Below are 27,154 nucleotides of genomic sequence, written 5' to 3'. Positions count from 1 at the left end.
GCAGCTTACTCATATTAAATTGTATACTGTATTCCTCAAAAAATTTCCAGTGTTTAGCAGGGGTATTTCCATAAGAAATTATAACCACATAACTGAAGAAAAGCATAGTCATGCCATGTTATGAATGCTTGTTTTACTTAAAATTATTCTTCTTCTGTCAGAGTAATTGCCATTTATAATTTAAACAATTGTCTTCTCTCACTGAAGAAATCATACTCTCTGATGCAGAGCTGCATGTGTACTCTGTACTCTTGTACAAACAGTACACATGCAATCTCTGCATTTTGCAGTCTTTATTCAATGTGGAGAAAAGGTAGATTTCAGGTCTGTGGAAGTAAACACTGGATGTCTTTACATATCTGTGAGCATGTTCATAAGGAGGATAAACCTATCTTAGGTGCAGTTATGTGAACTTGTGAGGTTGAGAGTAGTTTCAAGGTTGCTCTTTCTGGCAGTGAGAAATCTAATAAGGTAAAAGGCACAGATAGGAGAAACACTGATAAATTATTTCCAGACTACCTGCTTCCTAGAAATGTATGACCCTACTTACTCCATACTCTACTCTGTTCAGTTCATTATTGTGTATATATAGCAAATTCTAAACAAGGAGTGAACAAGTGAGAAGCAGCATATGGACAGTTAAATAGATCACGCCACCAGGAATTTCAAAGCTGCTTAACTGCACTGGAGTACTTCTTTCCAAAATGCATACATGGCATCACTTTCAGTTCACTTATTTGCTCTTATATTTTTAACCTGACTTCTGCTTTTCTGTTTCATGTACCTTGAAGTTGAGCTCAGATGCTCTAACACAGAAACCTATGATCTTTTGCATGTAGCTACATTTCTGTAGACATCTCCACAATCAAAATCTGAAACAGGGACTCCATCATCCCTGAAATTATAGTACAAATGCAGTTTACTCCACACTAGAGAGCTTTGGTCTAGAAAAAAACCACTGATTTTTGCTGGGGAAAATGAAGAGAGGCATGCCTACGTAACAACTGAACCAGAAAGATGTTTTGAAACTCACAGTACTTAAAACCAGAAAGATGTTTGCCCATCTGTGCTGGGTTGGCTGGGGTAGAGTTAATAGAGCTGTCTTAAGCTGCATCAAGGGAAATATAGTTTGGATATTAGGAAAAAGTTTTTTACAGGAAGAGTGATAAAGTACTGGAATGGTCTGCCCGGGGAAGTGGCAGAGTCACCATCTCTGGATGTGTTTAAATAAAGACTGGATGCGGCACTTGGTGCCATGGTCTAGTTGAAGTGTTGGGGCTGCGTTGGACTTTATGATCTTGTAGGTCTCTTCCTACATAGGGATTCTGTGGGATTCTGTGTAATATTCTTTGCAGTAGCTAGTATGAGGCTATGATTTGGATTTGTGCTGAAGTTGCATTGATAAGACACTGGTGTTTTGTTACTTCTGAGAAATGCCTACATACCATCAAGGCCTCTTCTACCTCTCACATTGCCACACCAGTGCACAGCAGAGAGGGGACACAGCCAGGAGAGCTGGCTCCAACTGACCCAAGGGATTTCATACTGCATGTCATGGTGGTCAGCATATAAAAGTGGAGAAAAAGAAGAAAGGAGGGGACATTTTAGTGATGATGTTTGTCTTTCCAAGTAACTGCTCTTTCCTGGAGGTAGAACACCTGTCTGCCCATGTAAAATGATGAATGAGTTCCTTATTTTGCTTAAATTCCTTGTTTTTCTTTGCTTGTGTGCATGGCTTTTGCTTTACTTATTAGATTGTCTTTATCTCAACTGCTGAATTTTCTTACTTTTATTCTACCAATTCTCTCCCCATCTCACCATCTCAGCAGGTGAGTGAGCGAGGTTGTGTGATTTTTAGTTGCAGGCTGGGATTAGACCCCAACAATCTGGATTTAACCTTCTCAGAAAAGGTCAAAGATTTATATAGTGATTTTTGCAATCAGCCCATCACCCTTTCAAATGAAAAACTACTTATTTTTCTGCTCTTAGAAATACTGTTTCCTTCCCTGAAGGAACTCACAGTAGATCTTTTGGTCTATTTTATTCTCCGTATCCCCCAAAACTTCTACAAAACAACAGGCTATGAATCTGAACCTATGGAAATGACCTTCTATTGACTAGAAAATAACAGTCACAAAATTGTTTCCTGTGCATTTTTGCTTTATTTCAAAGTGCCTTCATTTTGCTCTTTTCAGAGAAATTACTACCTTTTTCTTCCTTCATTAATTAAAATAATTCAGAGCCACAGAAAATATGTTAATATATACTGCATTTTCTATGTTAATCTATATTGCATTTATTTTCAGTAATCCTCTAAGTCTGTATTACCTCAATAACTATATATTTTATGTTAAAGTTCAGATTTACAATGTCTGACAGTTTTGAAGCTAGAGTTTCTACACCAAAGCAACAATTCAGTGATTTTGTAATTGTTTTAATTTTTGGGAATTTCAAAGCTGAAGATGACTCATTTGTCTTTTTTTTAAATATTATCTGGGTCCAAAGTCTAACTTATTTGAGATTCTGCAGTTAGTCATTGGTGAAATGAAATCCTTATGACCTCAAATTTTAATCAATTGCAATAATCTGTTCACTACAGAATACTGCATTGCCTTTTAAACTCTAGATGTGTTTTAGAAAAATGGCCTTTGCTGTGGATGTTTATAGAAAAAAAAAAGTTCTTAACACTGTCCTGATGGCACTTAAAGATACATCTGTGGTCCTAAATGAAAATGGGGAGAATATCTGAACAGTCTCTGAAGACCCTTGCATGGAGAAGAATAAGGACAAGGAGATGTTTGTCCAAACAGAGATGGATTTTGTTACATCAGATACCATGTAAGAGCAAAATCAGAAAAAACCAAACCAAACAAAACAAACCCCTTAAAATTTAGATAAGAGACATGTGAAGCAATTATATCTCTCAGATAAGTTCTTATCAGGTCATTGAAAACCACGACTATATGACTAGGCACTGTCTGAAATGGGCTTATAATGCTAGTCCTAGAGAACTAAATGAAAAATAATGAATTAAAAAAAAAAAACCAAACAAAAAATATATTGGTGGCATTTGGGAAATGAGTAGGGAGCTTATTTCAGGACTGATCTCCATTTGCACATCAGGGCAAGTTTGCCTTATAGTTATACCAACCTTTATGTTGTCATTGTGATAGTGAAGTGAAGAAATACAGAAGGCAAAGATCTTCTGTTCTTTGTCTTAGCTGTGATATTGCCTAACTGGATATTTTCTACATGTTCACTTTGCCTTCTACTTTTTTTCCTGATTTATCAACCTTTCATTTATCTGTATATTGCAAGTTCTCTTTGTTTTTTTTGGTTTTTTGGTTATTTTTAGGAGATAGAAACAAATTTTTCTTGTTTTCTAATTTACCTTTATTATTATGTTTCATTGTCTGTTTCCTCTGTGACCCTATTTTTATTTTCAGTAAGAATGAATTTATGCTGAACTGATAAAATCTCCATATGAATGTGCAGACTTTCAGTTGACACAGCAGTTTTGACATTTAGACTTTTCAAGCATAACCATATTGCTTATTGTTTGGGGCTCTTTCTTTTTCTTGTATCCTGTAATCAGTTATACCACACAATTTCTTGACCTTTTTTTTTTTTCAATTTAAATGAAAAGTTGTGATCTTGCCTTAGTTTTATGCATCAACTACATGAAGTTTACATCCATCCCAAAGGCTGGAAATCACAAACAGAAGAACCAAGTATTAGGTTCTAGAAATTTATAGTTAATATACAGATTAGTAATTTGACCTTTTATTTTAATTCCCTGTAACTAGGTGTAATGCTTAACAGTTAATAGGTAGTTGATAACTGTGAATCATGTTTACAATGTGGAACTATATAATACTATTACATTTTGTTCAGTGGATGAGGAAAAGTAGCAGCTACAGTAAGAATTAAATAATGAGGGAACTGTAATAAATCAAAATTCCGTGATACCTGATGTCTAGGTGTAACCAGAATAATTATTTTACTAGAATTATTTTTAAAAGTTGAGAAATTTTCTATAAAATATTCAGAAGATAAAATAAAAATATTCTTTACTTACCCACAACCTACTACTGAAAGGTTTTAGCTCATTCAGTTCAGTCACATCAAAGAATAAAAAAAGGGGTAATGACTTGCAAACATGTGCAGTCCAATGACATTTTTCTCTCTCTGGTTGTACATCTAGGGAAGGTTACATGGGAAGAGAGATTTGAATTGATATAAAGGCCTATAAAGTAATGAAGTAAATGTATGCAAACTTATAACAAATATACCTCGATACACATGTTTATCGAACATTAATCTGCAATTATGAATGTATATAAGCACACACACATATACATGCAGATACAAATATACTAATTTATTAATTTATCCAAATTTACAATTAAAAACTAGTTTAAAAAAGGAAAGTTAAAGAGCAAGAGAAGGAAAGATTCAAATGTCAGAACTTCATTGGGTTTCCTTAAAAGTCTTATTGAACATTGAGGGTGCACTTTATCTACTCACTGGAGTAGGTGGTTAACATTTAGCTCTTGTGGGTTATGTCTTTTTAAAATTTCATTTTTATTCTTCTGAGATAAGCTGTTTGTCCCTTTAGTGGCTTGGAACACCTTTGTAAGTGCTGTAGCTATATTCTGTGAATATTTCATACAATTTTTGTTTTCTTGTAGGAAAGATGAATCTAGGTTTTGCCTTAGGAGCTGGGAGCTACTCTGGATATGCAACTATTTTCTTCAAGTCATTTCTGTAGGCAAGAGGGAGTACATCTGCTCCCTCGTAAACAGCCAAAAATTCAATAAACAAAGCTTCATGAAAATATTTTTTTTCAGGATTTGCATGAGAATACAAAAGAATATTAACAATTGCTGGAAGTTATTTTTCAAAAATAAAAAATTCCAACATGAAAGAATGCATGCTTGAAATATATCAATATATCTGGGGGGTTTTTTCCCCCATTATTATTTCTAATGGAATTTTTTTGGGGGGGGGAGGGGGGAAATAATCAAAAGAAAAATATTTCTATTTACTCTTGATCTGGTCAACAAAACTAGAAGCCATAAGACTTGATCAAATTTAAGGACTAAGGTAAAGAACAGTTTAAAAGAAATGCAATGACTACAGACCAGCATTGTCCAAAGTAAAAATTTATATTGGCAGTTGGGTGGCTCACCCAGTCAGCGAAAAGCCTATCCAGCTTCCAGTGAACACTTGGGTGACTTGCAGACTGTGTTTTTGTTGCAATATTCCACACATACCAATCATTGTTGCAATATGCCACATACCAATCATTATCATTATCATTATTTAACTTTTCCTTTTCACTTTTAATATTCAGCATGGACTAAATTACAAATCTATTGGCTGCCAGTGGTTTACAACAGTTCTGACATCTTCCTTGATACAGGAGATAGAAAAATAATCAATATATACAATGTTTTATTCTAAGAAAATGGACATACAGAAAGGGATAAATGTTGGTAGTTTGTTTCTGTGCTTTTTATTCTAATGAAAAATTGTTTAAGTTTGCAAGTTGCTAATTTATCATACATGCTCAATTTGTCAACGGCTAGACTTCCAAACATGCTAAGATTGAGCTCTACATCAAAATACCCAAAAAAAGTTTATTCTAAGTACTTTAGAATGATAAAGAAATTGTGCTCTGCTTTATTTTGAGAGAAGTTAAGAAAAATCTTGTTTTCATAAGTTGAAAAGGCATTAAATTAATATTTGGAAATCTAATGCAAAAAATATATATATGTGTTCAGGAATTTCCCACTCCAAGAAAAATAACCAGTAATGAAAAGCTATGCTTACTAAATTTTAGTATTTATCATCTTTATATGTAAGCAAAAATGTAATGTTTCTTCCAGAAATAAAGCTTTTTCTACATTCTAGATGTGGGTATACATATCCATTATATACATATAATGACTATAGCTGTTATAAACATTAAAGGTGATATGGAAATCTGTAATTATTATCATGTATTATAGCTCTATATTAGCTTGTATTCAAACTATGAAATATCTTTATGAACAATTGCACAGATGGTTATTCTGTTTACACAAAAGAATACCAATTTATTTACCTATTTTGACTTTTGCAGAATTGGAAAGACATTAAATTCTTTCCACAATATTACTTTTCTCAAGGATACTGTGCAAAATTTTAAATATGTATTAGGAATTTCCAAATTTTATTCCAGAATATACTTCATATTCAGTGCTGGCACTATGATTTTATTCTTGTGCCTTACTGAGATCTTTCTTGATACAGGAGATAGCAAAATAATTAATATATACAATGTTTTATTCTAAGAAAATGGAGAAACAGAAAGGAGCAAATGTTCATTGTTTGTTTCTGTGTTTTTTAATCTAATGAAAAACTGGTTAAGTTTGCAAGTTGCTAATTTGTTAATAATAATCCTGTTACTACCACATTGGAGTTGACCAAAGCAGTAATATTTCAGAAGTTATTTTAACTTACTTTAAATTTCTATGTATTTCTACCTAAACTATTCTTCTTGTAAGTAAACTTAGGAAAATGTCAAAATTACTCACGTCTGTAAAAAGTGTCATAGCTCAGTTCTTCTCAGGATAAGAAATTGATGCAGTTATTGAAAATTACATCTGAAGCCTACTATCTAGGATCCTTTTAAATCAGATTTTTAGCATGTTCTTTTATGCTAACAGGCAGAGGAATAACATTAGTAGGAGTCATATCAAAAATAATATGTTCAAAGGTCCCTTAAACTTAATTATAAATTATTTTAATTTAAACTGTGATAGTATTCAGTAAATGATTTATTGCAGTACTATTAAATGTTCTTCTACATAGCATAGCAATTTTCCACTTCATTGCTGCCATTTGAAAATGACGTCAGAAGTTGCTTCACTTATTTCTTCTTCCTAATGATTTATTGTCATGGTTGCAAAGCATTTCAGCTGGCTACTATAGTTTCCTCTTTCCTCAGTGCAGTTAAAAAACACCTTGGTGTTTTCTCAGATTATGTTAAAAAAACATTTACCTTTTTAGGTTCCAATTGCTACGGTTTGTCTAGACAGCAATGGAAAATTCAATATCAATGACTGTGATGAAATTTTAATATGCAACACTAATTATCCCTTAATCCTTAGGTATGTTTGTTTACTTGTCAAAACCTAAACAGTGTAAGAGAAAACATAACAGGAAAAATATTGCAAAGGATTGTTCACACTCTTACCTTTGATCACAGTGGAGCTTCAGCTCCTAAATACTGAATCTGTTGTTAACAAAATCTGAATTTTGCAGATTTGAATGCAGCATTAGCTCATTCATTGCAAACCTGATTTTCACTTTTTTCATAATTTAGCTATCTTACATATATCTACATATACATAAATATATATACATGTAATGCTACTACAACACCAAAAACCTACATATGTTCAGGAATTTCCCACTCTTCAAGAAAAATAATCAGTAATGAAAAGCTATGCTTACTGGATTTTAGTATTTATTATCTTTATATGTAAGCAAAAATGTAATGTGTCTTCCTGAAATAAAACTTTTTCTACATTCTAGAACCTCATCTAGAATGTAGAAAAAGCTTTATTTATAATATAATAATAATAGTAATAACATCATATATCTATTATATATATATAATGGTATTAACAATAACCTCTCCTGAAGCAGGTTGCAAAGTCAGTCTAATATAGTACTCAACTATCCTTGCTTTTAAAATATTATTCCTAGTTTCTAACAATAAAGTCCTTTGCTATACATTAGCTCTTCAGCAAGTCCAAATAAAAGAGAATGCAAACAAATAATCTTATAAAACATGAATTTAGTCTGTAGAAAAATGTGGGGGTTTTTGTTGATTTTCTTTTTTATTTTACTCAAGAAACAAGAAGAGTGGCTTTGTAAAATGATGTAATGGTACAGACTCATCTGTCAAAATTAACTATACTTGAATTTTTTTGAGCACCTAAATCACAAGAAAATATATTTATAATAGACTTGCTAGTATTTTAAGAAAAGTTAGACCTTTTATACCCTTCAATAAAAATGAACATAGCACATATTCAGCATGATGTTTATGTCATACAAAATTATTTGTTCTTGCAGGTATAAGCACATCAGAAAATAGAATTATGATGCTAAGTCTGAAAAATCTTCCAATTTTGAAGGCTAAACTGAGATAATTTTTTGCAGCGATGTGTATTTGGCCTTCTAGAGCAGAGAAGGTCAGAGTCCGGCTAGCCGAGGTTAAGGCCGACACCCAGCTGCATAACCTGCCAGCACCTCTCGGCGTCGTAAGGCCTCGGGCTGTGCTGGTTGCAGACTGCATCGCTGCTAAACGACGAGAAGGAAGGAGCTGGACACTCGCTGGGGACGAAACAGGTTTATTGGAAAGCCCATGATGTCCCAGTGAATGACCCAGAACAAAAGGTGTCTCAGGGTTATAAAGGGAAGGGGTGGATAAGGGAGGGGTTTACAGAAGACCAATAGGGGGAGAAGAGGGGATGAGCTTAACACAAATGACATAGTGGAGAGCCCAATAGGTACAAGGTATGGGAGAGGTCCCGGGACCACAGCCAACCACAACCCCCAAAGAGGAGAAGCTTCTGGAATACTAGATGGAGTGGGGGGGTGATTGACTTGGCCCAGGGAGGAGAAAAAGCATACATATTAGGGAAAAAGGGGAGGAGGAATTATATAACCTAGAAGATTGACAATAGAACTGGCAGGGCTGTGGTGGGAATACTGAGGAGGGCAGAACCAATTTACACAAAATGGGGGGGAGCAGATACATAAAATGGGGGAAGAATTAAATGAACTTAACGAACACACTACAACAATTTTTCATATCATAGAGTGTGCAGAATAAATTGTTAAATATTTTGAGATAAAAAAGCTTTTACAGAAGGAGGGTATAAGAAAGAAGGTGGTAGAACCTGATCATGAGGAGGGAGGAGAGGGGACATGGAACTGTGTTTCTGCTCTGAGCTCCTCCATTAGTGAGCTGCTGTACAATTAATGTTAGCATTGAAACGTACAGACTGCTGCTCCCTTCAAGAGCACTGACTTCTCACCTTAAGAAGCAAGATTAGCCTCTCCTGAATGATGGTATAATTTTTCTTGTAGATTAAAGACTAACTATTGTTTCTGAATTACACCTGGATCTCTTCCAGGAAAAAGCAACATATCAGAGCTGGGACTGATGCCATAAATGCCTGCTTGACACAGAGTAATTTGCTTGCAAGTGAGAGAACAAGAACTAATCCATGTGATTATACATGGTTGATTAATCTTCATGCTGGAAGTACTCAGAAATTTTGGTTCCTTGGCCATATCTAATTTTAGGGTATTTAGAGAGAAAGCAAAGCTCTACTTCTATGTTCCAGAACATCTCCTGTTTTAGGATGTGAGACTTTCAAACTGAGAAGCCTGGAAGAGATTCCTCACATCAGATGCAGAGTGGTACAGTCAAAAGATCAACCTGGAAGTATGCAGTTTATGAAATTATCCTCAAAATCCTTTTGAACTAGAAAATAAATGCATTTCATATGTCACATAATTAATTAAAGAATTGCCAAGGAATAATTAATCTGAAGATACAGGTATTTCTCCCTTATACTTTAACTACATTTAAAGTAAATATAAGAAAGGTACAATTAAAACTATTATGCCTAGCCTATTCTCTAAAATCAGTACACTGAATTACTAAATGTAAATCAACAAGCACTAATGCTAAGTATGTATTAATTGGTAAAAAAATTTCTATCGCTGTAGAAGATCAAATCACCTGTGGAAGAGCTCTTGCACTGAACAGGAAGAATAGGTGTTAAAAGAAAGAAGTTTTGTTTTTTCCAGCATACATTAATATACATGTCACTGGGAGACTTTGAGCAGCAAATACAAATCTTAATCTTATTAAAGGCTAAGAGTAGGTTCACTGCTCTTGAGTGGTGTGGAAGGCTGTATGGAAGCAGACACCTCTTTTCCTTGTCACATCCTTCATAAACTCTAGACTTGAAGCAACTGCCATAATCTTGCAGCTTGATCTCTGGCTTAATGGGGGCCTAATGAAATTCCTGATATAATTTGTCAGTCCTGCAGCTGGTGCTAAACTAAAGCATGCTTTAGTTAAATGCTCTTGATATAAATGTTCCCAGCAAGAGAGAAAACAGCAGAATTTTTGAGATGTTATTGCAATGGAATAACATTCAATTGGAATAAACTTGGAAAGTGCAGTTAAATTTGTCTGCCAAGTCTGAATTTATCTTGCTTAAGTTGAAGTGATAGGATCATGTTATATGCTTGTGAACTGGCACGAAGAGCTTGCTATTGCTATTTTCATTCCTTCTGTAGGCTTTTACAGGCTGTGATTATGGCCTCACCTCTTAGTTTTCTCTTAGATTTACTCAACTGGGTGAATAGGTTGAACTTTTCTAAATTATTTACTCAGAGCCTAACTGATCCATCTTTAAAATGTGATAAAAATTCTCGTATTGCCAAGTAATGCCCATATTTGCCAACTAATTTATAACCTGCTCTTCAGTGAATAACATACAAAAACATTCACAGTATAAAAAGTAACATTCAGTAATACATATGACAATAATTAAACCACATCCCTAGGTATTTAAAAGTGCAAAGCTGGAGAAACAATTGAAGCTGTAAATTATGTTTAGGCATAAACACAGCCCCCCCCCCCCATCTTCTCATGTATTTCTTCATTCACCTTTTGTGTACAAGTATATATTCTTATTTTTCAGCATACAGTGTATTATGTCATGACACAGACAACATTGTGGTGATTTTAAGTGATTTGTGGATGGTTTGAGAGGCAGCAGCAGTTCTGCAATTTTGTGGCTACATTTAATGGTATCATGCAAGTAGGTCTCTAATCACTGCCCAGTTTCCTATTTGCCTGAATTCTACTGCAGCAAAATAAAGGATATTAATCCCTTACCTTAACTTAGCATTAGTATTTAGGTGTGCTGAAGCCTTAGTCTTCAAGCTGTGATGTGTTGAACTTTTAACTAGCTGACTTAAAAGGAGGCTTGGAGCTGATTGGGGCTAGAAGATAAGGAAGCAAGAAAGGTTGCTACACTCATCAGCAGAAGCTGCAGCATCAAATGTAAGAAAAGAAATGGCCCACCTAGAGGCAATGCAGGATCCAAGGAGGAATGGACCCCAGACATTCATACTAGTTAGAAGTGTAATGAGAGAGGTGGGGAATTTAGATTGTATGGTAGAATTGCACGGGGATTTCTTTGTTCAGGATCCATTTCTGGAGAGACACACCTTGAGGCATTTCTACTGCTGTGTTACTCAAATAAATTACCTTATTGGACCTAAAGCTTGAGACTGCTGCTCTCCATAGAGTGGAGAAAATTCTTTAACACCTACCTATTTTTGTCCCTCACAATTTCACCTAATCCTTACAAATTTTCCACTTACTTTTTCATGTGAAAGCATCAGGTTTCCCTCTACTGTATTCTAATTCATTCCAAAGATATCACTGAAATTATTTAGCTACCTATTTACCCCATGACACCAAGGATTGTGTCATAGCTACTGGGTTCTGGGGCATGCTCAAACACCTCAGCTCCATGTGTGATTGAGGTCACTCCTATTTCCATTATTTGCCTTCCATGAAAAAGATCTCAGCTCCTCTTGGCTCCTTACACCTTAGACTTTCCACTCTGTTGATTTGTTGTTGTTGTTGTTGTTGTTGTTGTTGTAATGGGAGATATAAAGTAGAGTCTTGGAAAATTTAGCAATGGAAGTTGATATTAGTAATATGAAACTATGGGAAGGGAATAGGCAGACAGAAGGGCTCACATACTGTGCCAGAGAGATCCATGGGGAAAACCCACATGCTACAGCCTACTAGTACTTCTGGAAAAATGACTTGAGGTGGCACTTTGTTGGTACGCTTAACAGGGGAATTCAAGAGGAGTTACAACACTGAAGGAAGCCATTACAATTTGGTAGAAATGTCTTTATCTGTATTGTCTAAATCACCTATATCTGGATTTTATGCTTTTGCTATGCCACAAAATGAAACCCTTTCTTTTTTCCTTTTTTCTTTGTTTGATTAGAAAATGGATATTACTGATTATGTTCTGAACAGCTAAAATTTCTGATGTGAGATTAAATGGATTCCTTTTATCTGAATATAAGAGGGAGGGCAACAATCTTCTTAATATTAGAAAGCACACAATATAAGGGTATGCAATTTAAAACACATTAGCAGCTGGATATTTCCCAAGCCTTCACTGAGCTGTCTGTAATGGAAGAGCATTGTGTAATAACCCCTGTATGACGGCAAATCTGAGGAGTGTTTTAAAGTGAGTCTCTGGTAAGTACAGAATCTAGATTATAATAAAATCTTTTGATAGGAAGTTCAATAATACAGTGAAATGACAAGACAATTATGAAGGGTAGTTCACTGCAGGAAAAAGAAAGAATAAATTTTATTTAAATTTTGAATAACCTATGCTAAATCTTGGGAATGTAGTATGTAAATTAGACAAGGGTTCATCAAAAATCATGCAAACCAGATCCTTTGAAATAAAACTTCAGGCCTTAGGTTTTTAGAGTTTTTCTGTTGCTTCTAATTATTTTCTCAACTTCCAGAAAAGAAGTGTCCTATCAAGGCCCGTCACTAATTATTTGAATTTTGAGAATGCATTTTGAATATTACCCAATATAACACTGATGACTGAAAGGCTGAAGCTTGTAACCAACAAGCCCATCTTAGCAATCCAATATCTGTTTTCAGAAAAAGTCACAGAATTTCTGTAGTTGTCTTCAGTCCCTGAGTCAAAAAGCAGGAAAAAAAAAAACCCTAACAGAGGGAACTAATATGTCTTTTACTACTTCTGGGATATCACAGAACCACAGAAACACAGAATTTCTAGGTTGAAAGAGACCTTTAAGATCATTGAGTCCAACCCATGTTCTAATACCTCAACTAGATCATGGCACCAGGTGCCACAGATATAGGCTGAGAAGGAAAATCAATGAGATTTGGATTTCTGTTTCTGCATGCACAGGCACTAGATTTGCAGTTATGGAACTGGGCCAACAATTCCATGATGATTTAAAACAATTTAAAAAAAACCAAAAAAACCCAACAACAACAAAACTGATTAGGCATGCCATCCTCACAGTCTTAGGCCTGTGTCTGAAAGTAAAGTGCCTTCTGACCATCTTGCGGCATCTAGCTTTCATCATATAAAATTCTCGTGACTTACAAATGCCCTAGAGATCTTACACCATTTTTTGTTTTTCTTGGACCTATTGAAGGCACTAACAGAACCGATATTTTTGAGAAAATTTTTGCTGTTCTTTGCACTTATATGTCATTTGAAGCAAATAGACTCTTGCTGTCTTATCTTCCCTTTCCTTTCATTTACGTGCAACTTGAAATCACTTGTCTCACTAACAACCACAAACTGTTTTTCACATTAAATGGAATGTCTACGTACTTTAAAATTTAATTGAAGTTCAACATTTCTGAACTTTATTTTCTTTTTTAAAAACTAAAGGCTTTAACTTTGTCCCAACACATATTCTTTCATCTAAAATACACATAAGTATTGCTAAGCAACGCTGAGCAGAGGCTGTTTTTAGAAACTTCTGCTTCTACAACAGCAACTCTTTGGTATTAATCATGCAAATTGTAATGATGTTCTTCAATAGAAATCAAATTTTACCTTGTTAATGACCTTTATAGACATTTTTGTGTCAGCAGCAATCATCTGTGCATCAAGTTCAACCACATCTGCATAAGGCAACATTATAAGATCTTACATTTAAATCAAAATGAAATCACCAATAGTGACTCCACTAGTATCAGTCTAACATTATAATGCAGTGACAATATGTTCCTGCTTGCCACCACTGGCAGAACTAAGCAGCACAAAAATTACTGAGACAGATGCACAAGTAATCAGTTATGTCAACTTATTGATGCATTCATGATTATCCCTTAATGAGGCAGAATTTCTTAAGAGGGAGTACTTGTCCCTAATGAATGTTTCTTCAGATGCCAGACTTGTTTATCTTATACACCTGCTTTCCTTATATGACCTGCTATCCTTAATTACTATTTATAGGTACAGTGGGAAAGCAAAATTCTTGAAACAGCAGAAGATAAAAGATCCTGCATTTCATTAGAGGAAAACAAATTTAATGATAAAATAAAATGAGATTCTGAGATGTGACTGAGATCTTAATTCAAACAAACAAACAAACAAACGAGTTTAAAAAAGGAGGAAAATACAATACAAGATTTTAATGCAAAATAAAGAATTGGCAGCCCTCTAATGGACTACTGACGGCATTTGAAATATCTATTTCTTGGTTTTCTTTCTCTTCAAAAGCTGGAGCATAATTTACCCTGTATTTAATCTGCTCCATTCCTGTTAATACTGACTGGTAAGAAGTCTGATAAAATAGGCACACAAGTCTGGTGGGAAGGAGAGAGGGCAATGCTCAACAGCCCGCTAGTAAAATGGAATCAGGAAGTGATTTTAATAGAGTGGAATCCAGAGTCCTCTTCTGTCATAGAATTTCCTATGTAGTATTTCCTCCTATGGGAATGGGTGTATCTTGGCACCTGAAATGAGATTCAAAATCATTGTTTATCTGAGAAAATGAAAGGTAAATTTGCTTTGTTTTGGTTTGGTTTTTTTCAGTGCATATGTGGGGATTTTTCTTTTCTTTTTTTTTTTCTCTCCAAGATTTATAATATATCTATGGATATGACTGTAGAGAAAAACAAGTTTTCATCTCCATAGCCCTGGAGAGAACTCTGCATTTCTTTTAGAAATGCATTTATTAGGACTGTGTTCCCCAAATTCGGGGAACCAGCTCTTACTATTTTTTGAAGCTGTCATGATAATTTAGTTGTAATTATTGTCTTTACTGTCTTGTCTTTATGCCCTGCTATAGAATGTGCATTTTTGAAATACCTTTTGATGCTTTTGTTTGGGTTTTTTTAATAAAAATTTTTAAAACTCTATTGACCTTAATTATTTACTTGCTATGAAGGCTTACTGGTTTATTCAGTTCCTTATAAAATGTCACCTCAGCAATTTTATTTTATACAGATTTTCACTTGTTAGACTATAGTATTTATATGATGACCTAATGAAGGCAGTGACAATTCATATTTCACTTCAAGGCAAAAGAAGTATAGTATCTGATTCTCTACTTACCTCTAATGAGCAAATTGGTAATTAATAATTTTACTAATATTCTCATAGAATATTCATAGTAAATGCTAAGTGGTTACAGCAGAAGAAAATTCTGTCATTATTGGAGATAATGCATGGGATAATGGCCTTGCAAAGTATTTATTCAGTCAGAATAATAGAAAAGCTGGGAATTGGACTCAATGATCCTTGCTGGGTGCCCTCTAACTCAGCTCATTCTGTGATTCTATGAACAGTTGGTTGGACATTGGAGGAGCTGATCTGAGTGCTAGGTCATTCAGCCTTGTTTTTTTCCTAGGCAACTTGTGAAAAACCTCTAGTGAGATAAACTGCATAATCTCTGAGCAGCCTGTTTCTGCATTCCTCTCCAGGTTTTCTTTCTGTTTGTTTTCATTTTTTAAATGCACAGTCTGAACTTCCCAAGCCACAGTTTATGGCTGCTTGCCCTTGTTATATCATCTACCACAAATTCCTATGAAAATCTGCACTGAGAATGAGTTTCAGTTTTGAGTACAGACCTAACACTTGAATGGGCAAACACGAAAGAAAAATTCTTGTTTTTTTGCTGCATATAAATTTTTTTTATAACTGTAAGGCAGAGCTGCTTGTGGCACTCCATGTCAACAATAGGATTTGGAAAGTACAAGTGCAGTAACAGTAGGGTTATATATCACATTTTGACCTCTCAGGAACTCCTCTTCTACCAGAAGTACAGTTTGATCACCCTCAGCAAATTCCTTGCTTGTAAAAACAGCAATGAAATTCAGATCACAGTGATATGATCAGTAATTAATATGCACCTGCTGGCTTTGCCTTGGCAATTCATTATCGTGAAGTTATCATCAAAGTCGTGGTGTGTTGATTACACATTAACTTTCATACATTACCAGTGGACCAGTGAATTGCTGATATATTACTACAGAATGTCAGGTAAGCACAAATAATAAAATATAAGAGATAAACTTTGTTATTTATTTGTTTTTGTCAAAATAAGATAACTTTATGACAAAGACACCAGCCCAAGTATTATGCTCTAAACATCCTTCGTCACTGAACAATGGACACTGGATATAAAATTGGATATGGACCAGCAATGTGTGTGTTGAAAATAGTATGGCCAGCAAGTTGAGAGAGATGACTGTGCCCATCTACTCTGCTTTTATGGGACCCTACATGGAGTACTGCATTCAGGTTTGGGGTACCCAACACAAGAAAGACCTGTTGATGTATCCAGGGAAAGGCCACAGAAATTATAACAGGACTTGAACACCTTTCGTATGATAAAAGGATGAGAGGGTTGGGGTTGTTAGCCTAGAGAATGCTCTAAAAAGACCTTATAGCAGCTTTTTAACATATAGAATGAGCTTGCAAGGAAAACGGATAGAGATTTTCTTCAAGGCCTGCAGTGACAGAACAAGGGCTAGCAGTTTTAAACTAAATGAGTTTAGAGCTCTGGTGCGGGGTTACCTGGCGTAGGTCTTTGAGAAATTGCATTTCACAACCCTAAACTGCTTCAGAGCAAATTTCATAACACCTTTCTACAGCCACAGCACCAAGCCAGGGCCAACAGGGCCAAGGCAGCAGGTTTTGGTGTCCAGTGAATCTGTTTTTTCCCCCCTGCAATGCAGCAACATCTCAGAACTGCAGCACTGATGTCAGCTGGGAAGAAGCAGGGAAACCTACACTGCAGGTTTGGAGCTGCACCAGACAATGCCAGCTTCCCTCATTCGCCACCAGAACTGCTTTGGAAGCTCTTCCCTTCCCATTTTTGTTCCAGAAGGAAGGCTGGGCTGAGCAGAGGTTCTTTATTGTCTTTGTCTTCTGATCCACATGGTATTCCAAAGGAGCCACCATTTTGGAGAAGGAACTTCTCTGGCATACTGTCTTTGTCTTCTTTTCCTTGTGGTCGGCTATGGTAGCTGCCATCTTGGGGGAGGGGCTAACCCACCATCTTGTTATCTTTGTTCCTGGAGAGCCCATGGGATTCAGCGCCATTGTATCTTGTCATTTTTTCTATTATCTTGTTGCTGTTTGAGCTTCAGAAAGCTGTTTTCACATACATCTTCTTGCATTTTAAATCTTCTTGCCTAATTGATGAAAGGAGAGTGATTGAAACTATACAGAGGAGCTAACTAATTTTTGGAGTGTCCACCCCATACAATTGTCTTCAACTAAGACAAAGAGTCAGGAATGAGCCCCATCTATCCTGGCCTTGAACAGCTCCAGGGGTTGGGTGTCTACCACCTCTCTGGGCAATCATTTCCAGTGCTTCACCACCTTTATAGCAAATTTCTTCCTGATATCTAATCTATACCTTTCCTCCTTCAGATTAATGCTGCTGCCTGTTGTCCTATCATTACACTTCCATCTTAAAAGGCCTTATTCACCTTATTTTTAAGCTCCCTTTATGTACTGGAAGCTTCTCTAGGGCCTCCCCCAGAGTCTCCTGTTCTCCAGGTTGAATAGCCCCAACTCTCTTAGGCTGTCTTCATAGGAGAGGTGTTCCAACCCTGTAATCTACTTCATGATTCTCCTCTGAATTTGTTCCAATAGGTCAATGTTTTTCTTGTTAAGAGGTCTAAGATTAACCCAAAATAGATAGATAGAGAGAGAGAGAGAAAGAGAGAGAGAGAGAGAGAGAGAGATGCAAAGTGAATAATTTATAAACAAAAATTAAATCTTAACGGTCCAATTCAAGAATCATTGCTAGTCTAGATCTACCTACAGAAAGTCAAGAGTAAAAATCTAAATAGAAAATAATCTATAAAGTAAAATTTTCAGAAATACTAATAATAACACCATTAAAATTGTAACACACACTCAAAGTTTTTGTCCCTTTTTCTCAGTGTCCTGTTCACCCTTCAGTTGTTTGCCTAGGTAATGGAATCAAAGAACTATTTAGAATGGAAAGGATCTCTAAGATCATCAAGTCTAATCATTAACCTAACACTACCAAGTTCACCACTAAACCATGTCCCTAAGTGCCATATTATTAAATACCCCCAGGTACAGTGACTTGCCTACTTGGCAACTTTTTATGAGTGTTTCAATGTTTAAAAACTCTTTCCATGAAAAATTATTTTCTTAGTATCCAATCAAAACCTCCCCTGGCACTACTGGACCCCATTTGTTCTTGTCCTATTTCCTGTAATCTGGGGGAAAAAAATCAACATTCTCCTTACTACAATTCCTTCTCAGGTAGTTATGAAGAGTCATAATATATATATGAGAGTCTCCTCTCAGCCTCATTTTCTCCAAGCCAAACATTGACAAATCTCTCAGCCAATCCTCATTAGACTTGTGCTTCACTATCCTTGCTGACCTTCTTTGGACATGTTTTAGCATCTGCACTTAAATGGGGTCAAAGTGCAGCACCTGTCGCTTCACCTTGCTGTACATTATACAGCTGTACACAGCCCATCAATCCAGCCTCTCCAGATCCCTCTGCAGAGCCTTCCTAACATCCTGCAGATCAATAATCCTGCCCCATTGGCTGTTGTCTGCAAACTGGCTGAGGGTGCAATCAATCCCCTCTTCCAGGTCATTGATAAAGGTATTAAACAGGACTGGCCCAAATACACTTGTGAACAATCACCAGCTGAATGTAAATCATTTCACCATCACTATTTGGGGTCAGCCATCCAGCCAGTATTTTCCCAGTGAACAGTAGATCTGTCCAAGCCAGTGACATCATTGTGGTGGTAATGAAGGAATCACAGTGAGCATCCAGATTTTATCCCTGGAAGGAACACGATGTTCATATTGATGGTTCTTTTTTCTTGGCATGGGATATAATTGTGGTCATGTTTGCTAATATATTTTTATACCTTTGCTCTTTCTTTATCGTTCTGTAGATACACTTTGTAATCAAGTTCACAAAATATTGTGTCTCTTACATATGTTATTTTTGTTATCCCTGAACCCCATTTTGTCTAGCTCCATGTTTGTATAGTGTTAATGACCATGGCTGAGTTGTAAAAGCTGTATCTTGTGTTTTGACTTCTGGAGGACTCTGATATTGTACCTATGTTTTTCTACACTGCCTCACTATGTTAGAATTGAAACTATTCCATTCTGTGTAAAGTGCTTGCTGCTGCTTTTTTGCCTAAAATGATGGTCGTACCACCCAAAGACAAAAGTAAAACAAATTAGCCATAGGCAGTCATTTGGACAAATTGTTGTCACAGCTAAACCAAGTGAAACATGACTGCAGGTAGGTCAAAGCATAACAGAGCATGACTTTTAAGCATTGGCCCTGAGACCTGGCAAACTCAGTACAAAAGTTGTGGCCCATTATGGTAATACCTGTAGGAATATATTGTTACACTCTGTGAACCTGAGTTTGTTAAATTTTTATTTCAAATTAAACTTAATGCAAGATTGCTTCATCAGCATATTTGCTTCTACAGTGGAGTTGGAAAGTCCAATACTAAACAGGCAACCAGGAACAACTTAATGAAGATCATTATGTTTTCAGCTGTTGATGTGGTTTTGAAGCAATGCAGCTCATGCAACACTTCCAATACGAGAAGATATCATAATTCTTTCAAGTTATACTTATTTCTAAAGTAACAGTAGTTGTAATCCTTTCTCATCTATAAGAAAAAAACGCAGTAGATTTGTGGTGGTAATAGCAGCTATCTTTGTGTGTCCAGTCAACTAGCAAATATAACAAGAAGAAATAAAGGATTCCTTATTTAAATACAAAACTATAATTAGTTTTCAAGAAATAATTCTTCTGAACTACATCAGTGCAAGTCTAAAACATAACAACGTGGAAAGTCAGTAGAAAAGGGAACAATTATAATTCATTAAAATTCAGTTTGGAGAATTGAAGTGAGGTTAAGAAGATATTGCAGAAGACACATTTTCTGTGTAGAGGGTCAATTAATATGTATTTTCTATTAAAATATCTCAATTTATAGGATTGAGTACTGTTCAGAATAAAAGCAAGGAGTAATAAAAAGGGCAAGAAAAAAATAGCCTTGCATCTTCTGACAAAAGAGTCACAAATTCTGTCAGGTTTTGAAGAATACATGGAGTTTGAATGTAATTCCTGACACTGTCTTGAAACTTCATAAATATTTTTTTTTACAAAATTTTGGAAATAATTGGAAATATTTGTCTTTTTAATAGCAAATATACTCTCTTCTGTAGTACCTACTGCTCTTCTGGCCAAAACATTTTGTGATACCCTCCTTACCCAAAGATGCACATTTATGTCAAAGAAGCAAAAATTTAGGTCCTACAAAACTGAGGACATAACTTGCTTAAATCTTTCTGTAGTTTCTGAAGGAGATGCAGGAAGGATGAAAAACTCAGTCCAAGTTCTACAGGATGCTGAAGACTTGTCCCAGCAGGCATCAATTTTTCTTCCCCACCCATCATTACAGCATATTGCACATTGATATGTTCAACACTTCACATCACTCTCTCCATCAACGGGAAAATAAACTGAAAATTCATTCCTGTCTCCCTCTTCAGCTTTATTGTACAAAAATCTTTGCTTCTAATCATCTTGTTTTTGCAGACACAAGTATTACATGAAGATCCCTCCATGGCAATTACATTCCCATCCTTCAGTGACACTACAGCTTTTCAGATGAATTCAGATGAATGGTTTATGAACAATATTCCTGAATAAAAATTCAGAGAAGAGGGAAATTATATCATATTTTAACTTCAAGCAACCCTAGTCAGTTGAAAGGACAAGTATTTAGTAAATATTAATTATTAATGAAGCAGGTTGCTTTTTGTCTAACAACTAAACCAATTGTTAAAATAAACTTTATATTGTATAAGAATTCAGTAACAGATAAGGCTTCCTAAATAATTTTGAAATAGAATTGAAAGAATTTTACATGCATAGATGTTTTTACTGAAATCTACCCAAGGTAATTATCTTTTTCTAATGAAAGTCTTTGAAAACTGGAGATTAAGTCTTGGAAAATGTAGAATTTGAGTTTCATCATTCCTATTAGATGTCTTTGACATTTACTATGGAAAAGAATAATCTGATAACCCATTATGAAGCAAAGTTTGATTAATCAATAAGTTTGTATAAAAAGCTGAAGGAATTCTCTAGGAAATGGTTGAGTCTGTCTAAATTCTAATTAAGGCTTTTGTATATTCTTGAGGGTTACAGGCAAGAACAAATTAACTGAAACTAAAATGAACCCAGCCTGGCATAAAATGCATAAATAAAAAGGCCATTTTTCAAAATCACAACTGAAACTAGCCAATGTTAGAGTACTTACATTAAAATTGTAAAGTTTAAGCTCTTTTTTTCAATATTTCACATAAACTACATTTGCTATAGGGTGCATAATTCTCCTCAATTTATTACAACCTAAGGTGTGAGTTGTGTCCTTGCTAGCTGTGCCACTTTGCTCTTCAATTAACTCATACTCACTTTCCCTCTGTTGGAAGCAGCTACATGTCACAGCAGGCCCATAAAACACTCTGGGTGAGAGTGTTTGACTTCTGTTTAGAAGAAATGTATTCAAGAGGTCTCAGTGGCAGCTTGGAGTTTTCAGAAGTCTGATGTCTTTAAACCAAGTATGTAATAAACATGAAGTCTGTGAATTAGAAATGCAGAATTACACTTGTGATGTGGTAAAGCTTAAATTGGATTGTGGTCCAAGGTTAAGGCCACATTGCTTTGAGCCTCTAACAGGAAAACTGCAATAAGATTTTTAAACAAAGGTCAAACATTATATTTTTTTTTTACCTGTTATATATTGTCCACTGATGTAGTCATCCAGTCATAGAAGGCTACGAGGTTGGTCAGGCTGCATAATGCAATTTTTATTTTTTTATCAGGTAAATTTATTATTCTTACAAATGTTTAGATGTTTAAATATAAAGCACCATGTTGCACCTGAGCTTATACATATTGACTGGACACTTTGTTAAAATAAGTTAAAATACCTGTGGAGTTTTTATTCTTTTCTTCTGCCTTAATGTTTTTAGGCATTGATCTACATTTTAGACAGTCAACAATAATTGCATAAACGATGACAATTTGTGGCAGTTTTCTGTCTGAAACCACAATGTTTCAATTGTTTCTCAATCTACTTCAACACTTCAATGGTAAGAAAGGCTTTTCTAGCTTTTTTAATTTATGGATTTCGTTATCCCACCAGGTAAGAACTACCCCTCTGACCAAAGTAGGCAGAATGTTATGAATGACAGATCAGTCATAATCTTGTTTTTGGCTTTTTCATGCTCTTTGGCTTAGATTTTTTTTGTAAGTATGAAAACAAATATATATAATACATCATTGTTATAGCACTGTTGATTTAATCTTAGGGGCTAATGATGGAAAAACATACCATAGAACTTCCTATGGCATGTTTATGAATCTTTCTTTTAAATGTACTTTTATTGCTATTTGGTTATTTTCTTTCATGCAGTCTCAACTGAATCCCATTGTATTTTTTGTATATTTTCTCACCTCACTGTCTTACACATGAGAATACTTCATGTCTTTTCCCCCAAAAACTCAGTATATATTAGATGATTGTCAATACATTCAGAATAATTTAGACTTCCATCCTGTGAGACAATTAAAGCCTGTTCCATATATGCTTTTTTTCAGAACTAGATTCAGATTAGAGTCAAATGTGGCTTTGCAAAGTTTTTCTGCTCAATTATCTAACATTAGAATAACTGCCAGTGTTTATTATTTGCCTCCTTTAAAAAAAGTGTTTTCTAAAAATATTGTTAAAGAACTGTGAACAGATGGACAGTAACTAAGTTTGATAAACACTGGTTAATAAGGATGCATTATTTTCTTTTGTTTACAACACAGAAAAGAAAAAAAAGGGAGGTGTAAGACAAAATATCCTTGGTTTGTTTGGTGTTTTTTGCTTTTTCTCCTCCCAATTTTAAGTTTTGCTTTTCAGTTTCAATTCCAAAACCATTACTCCTCTTCCAAAGCTCATGTGAAATAGCTGGGATCTATTAGTATATATATATTTACTTGAGTTCCAAGATACAATAATTTATTGGTAGACTTTGGAAAGTGATACCAATCTTCAGACTTTTTCCTTCTAAGGACTATGATAGCCTTCATGGTTTTTCATTTTGTGAGAACAGCTAAAGTGAGTTCATTATTCATCTGTTATCACATTTTCTTCAAATTTGAGGATGTTGGATTGCCTTAGAAATCTGTTTTAGTAAATGGCGCTGTATGTAAGTAGCTTTTAGAAGAACAACTGGGATTTCTCATACACAATAATATACTCTCTTTAAAAGTCTATTTCTTATTAAGCAGGGTACATGTATTTTAATAAGAATGAAGAAGCTCTGACTTTGAAATAGCCTAAGGCACTGAAGTGCTTTGTGACTATTTGGGATGCCAGTAGCATTACAGACTGAGAAGTGAACAATTTCTGGTTTCCCCAAGGCATCCCTGTCTGAAAAGTTGACCTTCTTCCAAACTTTAAGTCCTGCTGTCATTGTGTGAAACACTACAAAGTACAACAGTTGTTGCCAAGGTGAAAAACATTCTAAGTCATATTACTCCCTTGAAAAGAGGTTCAACCCATATAATTATATGAAAATTACTGCCATTGCCTAGTATTGATTCTGAACTAAAAGTCAGAAACAATTTATAGATGTTCTTACAGTCTCTCATATCTTTTGCTGTAAAACCCAAAAAGCACAAAAAGTACCCCTCTTCTACCCAATGTCAGATACCATCTTGGAAGGCATTTACACAGTTCTAATGCTTTTTGCTGTCTGATACATGTGAATGGTTGAAAATAATTATTTCTAAAGCTGTTATTGTCGCTGAAAAGCATCCATGCTCTCACAATTTTTTTATTCTCATATGTTCTCAAGGAAAAAAATAATTGCAATCAAACCCGCATGTGAGTCCCTGCATGTGCATATTTAATAGTCATATTCTTGCTTATGAATGTCTATATACTATATCCTACCTAAAAAAATATTTACTAATACATTTCTTATACCACAATAAAGAATATTGAAATTGGAATATTTAGTCTTTCTGTAATTGTTAACTCTTATGGTACTGATTAAAACCATTACAAAATAAACTACATAATTACAATAGTTAACTGTTATATTGGGTATCCAGAACAGTGTGCAAATTATACAATTAAAGAAAACTGTGTGAACATTTGTGTGTATAAATAAGCATATATCTCTATTTTCCCCTTCAGCCTTGTAAGAATCCCTCACTTAATCAAAAGTTTTTAGTAATATCAAAAACATTTTTTCAATGTGAGCTCACTTCGACTAATAGTACATCTCTCACAGAAAAGTGTTGAACAAATATCCTTTTGTAGTCTCTTGGAAGAGAAGAGTAAAACCCTAAAGGCTTTTTGGAAGAGTTTTGGTGGAAAAAAGGAGAACATGACAGGCATCATCCTTTTTTCCTCAGTGTCAGTGTTTTTATGCCCAAGGAAATGAGGCTATGCCTGGGCCTTGTCCAGAAAGCTAATCACATGGTGACATGTGTGTCATTTCTGATAGACTAATATTGAGCAGCATTCCTTTTTGAAATTTCTAAGTGAGACAGGTCATGTCAAATCTCATTAATCAAAAATGTCTCTTATTGTTGCTAGTATGTAATAGAGAAGGCCTAAAAAAATAATTTTTATGGAATGCACAAATCTTCACTTTTGAAACTCCTAAGCAAAGAGGGATATCTCTAAGTGTCTGTGTACTCCTATGGCCTTTGTAAAACAAAATGAGTGCAATCATCACACTTTTTAGAAAGAAGGCAAAGATCACTATTCCATATATAGGCAACAAAGCATGAAGACTCGCAGTAAAAATGCCACACATTTGAAAGCAAAATCTGGTTTTTGAGCGTCTAACTCTAAGAAAATTGATTAAATATAAAGGAGGGTGGAATCCATTCACATTTCATTGAGTAATTTTCATTTCATCTTAAAATATTATGACTGGAATTATAACATAGGGTAAAAATCCTATTCTTGTTAATATGATGGATGATTTAAATAATACATTACCTTTTATATCATGTTACAGAAAATAAGCAAGAATGTAATAAAAGTAGATTGGATGATGGTTGATTCCATAGGATCTGCTAGAAAGATAAAATCACAGAACTTTGAGGGGTTGGAATGGACCTTAAAGATCATCTAGTCCCAGTGCCCCCTGCTATGGGCAGGGACACATCCTGCTAGGCCAGGTTGCTCAAGGTCTCATCTGACCTGATTGTGAACACTTCCAAATGTGGGACTGGGGTGTCCACAACATCTCTGGGCAACCTGTTCCAAGGTCTAACCACCCTAAAAGTGAAAAATTTCTTCCTAATATTTAACCTAAATTTCCCCTCTTTCAACTTGTACCCATTACTCCTTTTTCTATTGATGTGTTTTCTGCCTTAAAATCATAAGTCAAACAAGATTAACATTATAAAAGCGGTGTGGTAGATAGGGAAAGGCGCTGCGGAAGATCTCGCGATGTCACGGAAAGCCAGAACCCTCTGATCCCCTTAGATAAGACCCTTCCCCATAGATAAGGAATTAACATAGGAATGTAACCCCCCTTAACCAAATACCAGTAACTTTCCATCCCCTACCCAGTAACAGTCCACTCCTTACTAACCATAGATGGTAAAGACAGACCCACGCTGACGTAGAGACCCTTAGACTATAAAAACCCAAGAGATGGGATAATAATGGCCTTTTGACCGTCCATCACATTGATGTCTGCGTGTGTCATTGGCCCGAGCGGCCCTGGAGAGTTTGGGCCGCCGTGCTGTTCCTCTGAACCAGGTCGCCTGCCTTGCTCCAGAAGGCAACAAAGCGGTTGCCATTTCTTGAAAGTCCTCCAGGTACATTTATGCATATGTGTGCACATGTGCATTCAGCCCTTATAGAAGGGCTTCAGCGCTTTTATAAGTTTGGCAAATTAGCATAATTGACAAGAATCGCCAATTAGAAATACAGTTAATGAAGTAATTCACTCTCTTGCCCCTACTGTAGCCTCCCCTCTGGCTCCCAGCCCCACACTGTTTATGTCTAAATACATGGGAAAGTGACATAACCTTGGTCTCCTGAAGAAGATTAGAATAAGATTCCAGGAATGTGTTTGTCTAACAGAGTACTGAATTTAACCAAGATACTATATAGCTATACAATAACAGTCTACAGAGCTAAGAATTAATGAAAAATACATAAAAAGCAAAAATCTTTTGGCATCACTATCACTACAGTTCTCGATGAAAGTCCCACTCCAGTTCCCCTATAGGCCCTATTGAGATACTGGAAGGCTGCCATGAGGAAGATCCTTTTATCCTGGCCAAGCAGCCCCGACTTTCTCAGCCTGTCTGCTGAAATGTTCTGCTCCTTCAGATCAGGGGGCTGCCTAGCACAGACAGAGTACATCAGGGAGCGTGTCAGCCAAACCAATGTCTGGTTTGCTTTCCTAAACTGTATATTCAGTCACTGGATTAGAGATATATAGAAGAAAATGCCTGTCTATTCTTTAAGTTTTTTGTCTATGGTCCCTCTCTGACTTTTTGTTTTTTCTGATCAGATAAGCACAATTCTGGCAATGGGCAGAAAATAACTGAATTTTCACCTTCTTTGAATCTAATCTAATATAATATGTGAGCACTTTCCTATATGAATATTTGATAGAATAGTTCTTGAAAGAAAATATGCCTGGTTTTCCTTCATTAAATACATTTTTATATTTCAATATAAATAGGAAAGCTATGTCATAGCATCCTTGAATTAAATAAAGACATCTTGAAGATTGTACAATGAGAATTTTAACATGTGTTAGATTCACTCTTCCAACACTGACAATAAGAGGAGTTGCCAAATATCGCTATCTCAGATTATTATTAATTTTATGATGGACTAAATTTTTCTTCAATGGCACTACATGCATTTCCACAAAATTCT

The sequence above is a fragment of the Melozone crissalis genome, unplaced genomic scaffold (genome assembly GCF_028551555.1).
Source record: "Melozone crissalis strain CALT ecotype California unplaced genomic scaffold, PUWL_Pcris_2 ptg000002l_1, whole genome shotgun sequence".
Lineage (NCBI taxonomy): Eukaryota > Metazoa > Chordata > Aves > Passeriformes > Passerellidae > Melozone > Melozone crissalis.
This window is presented reverse-complemented; position numbering follows the sequence as displayed.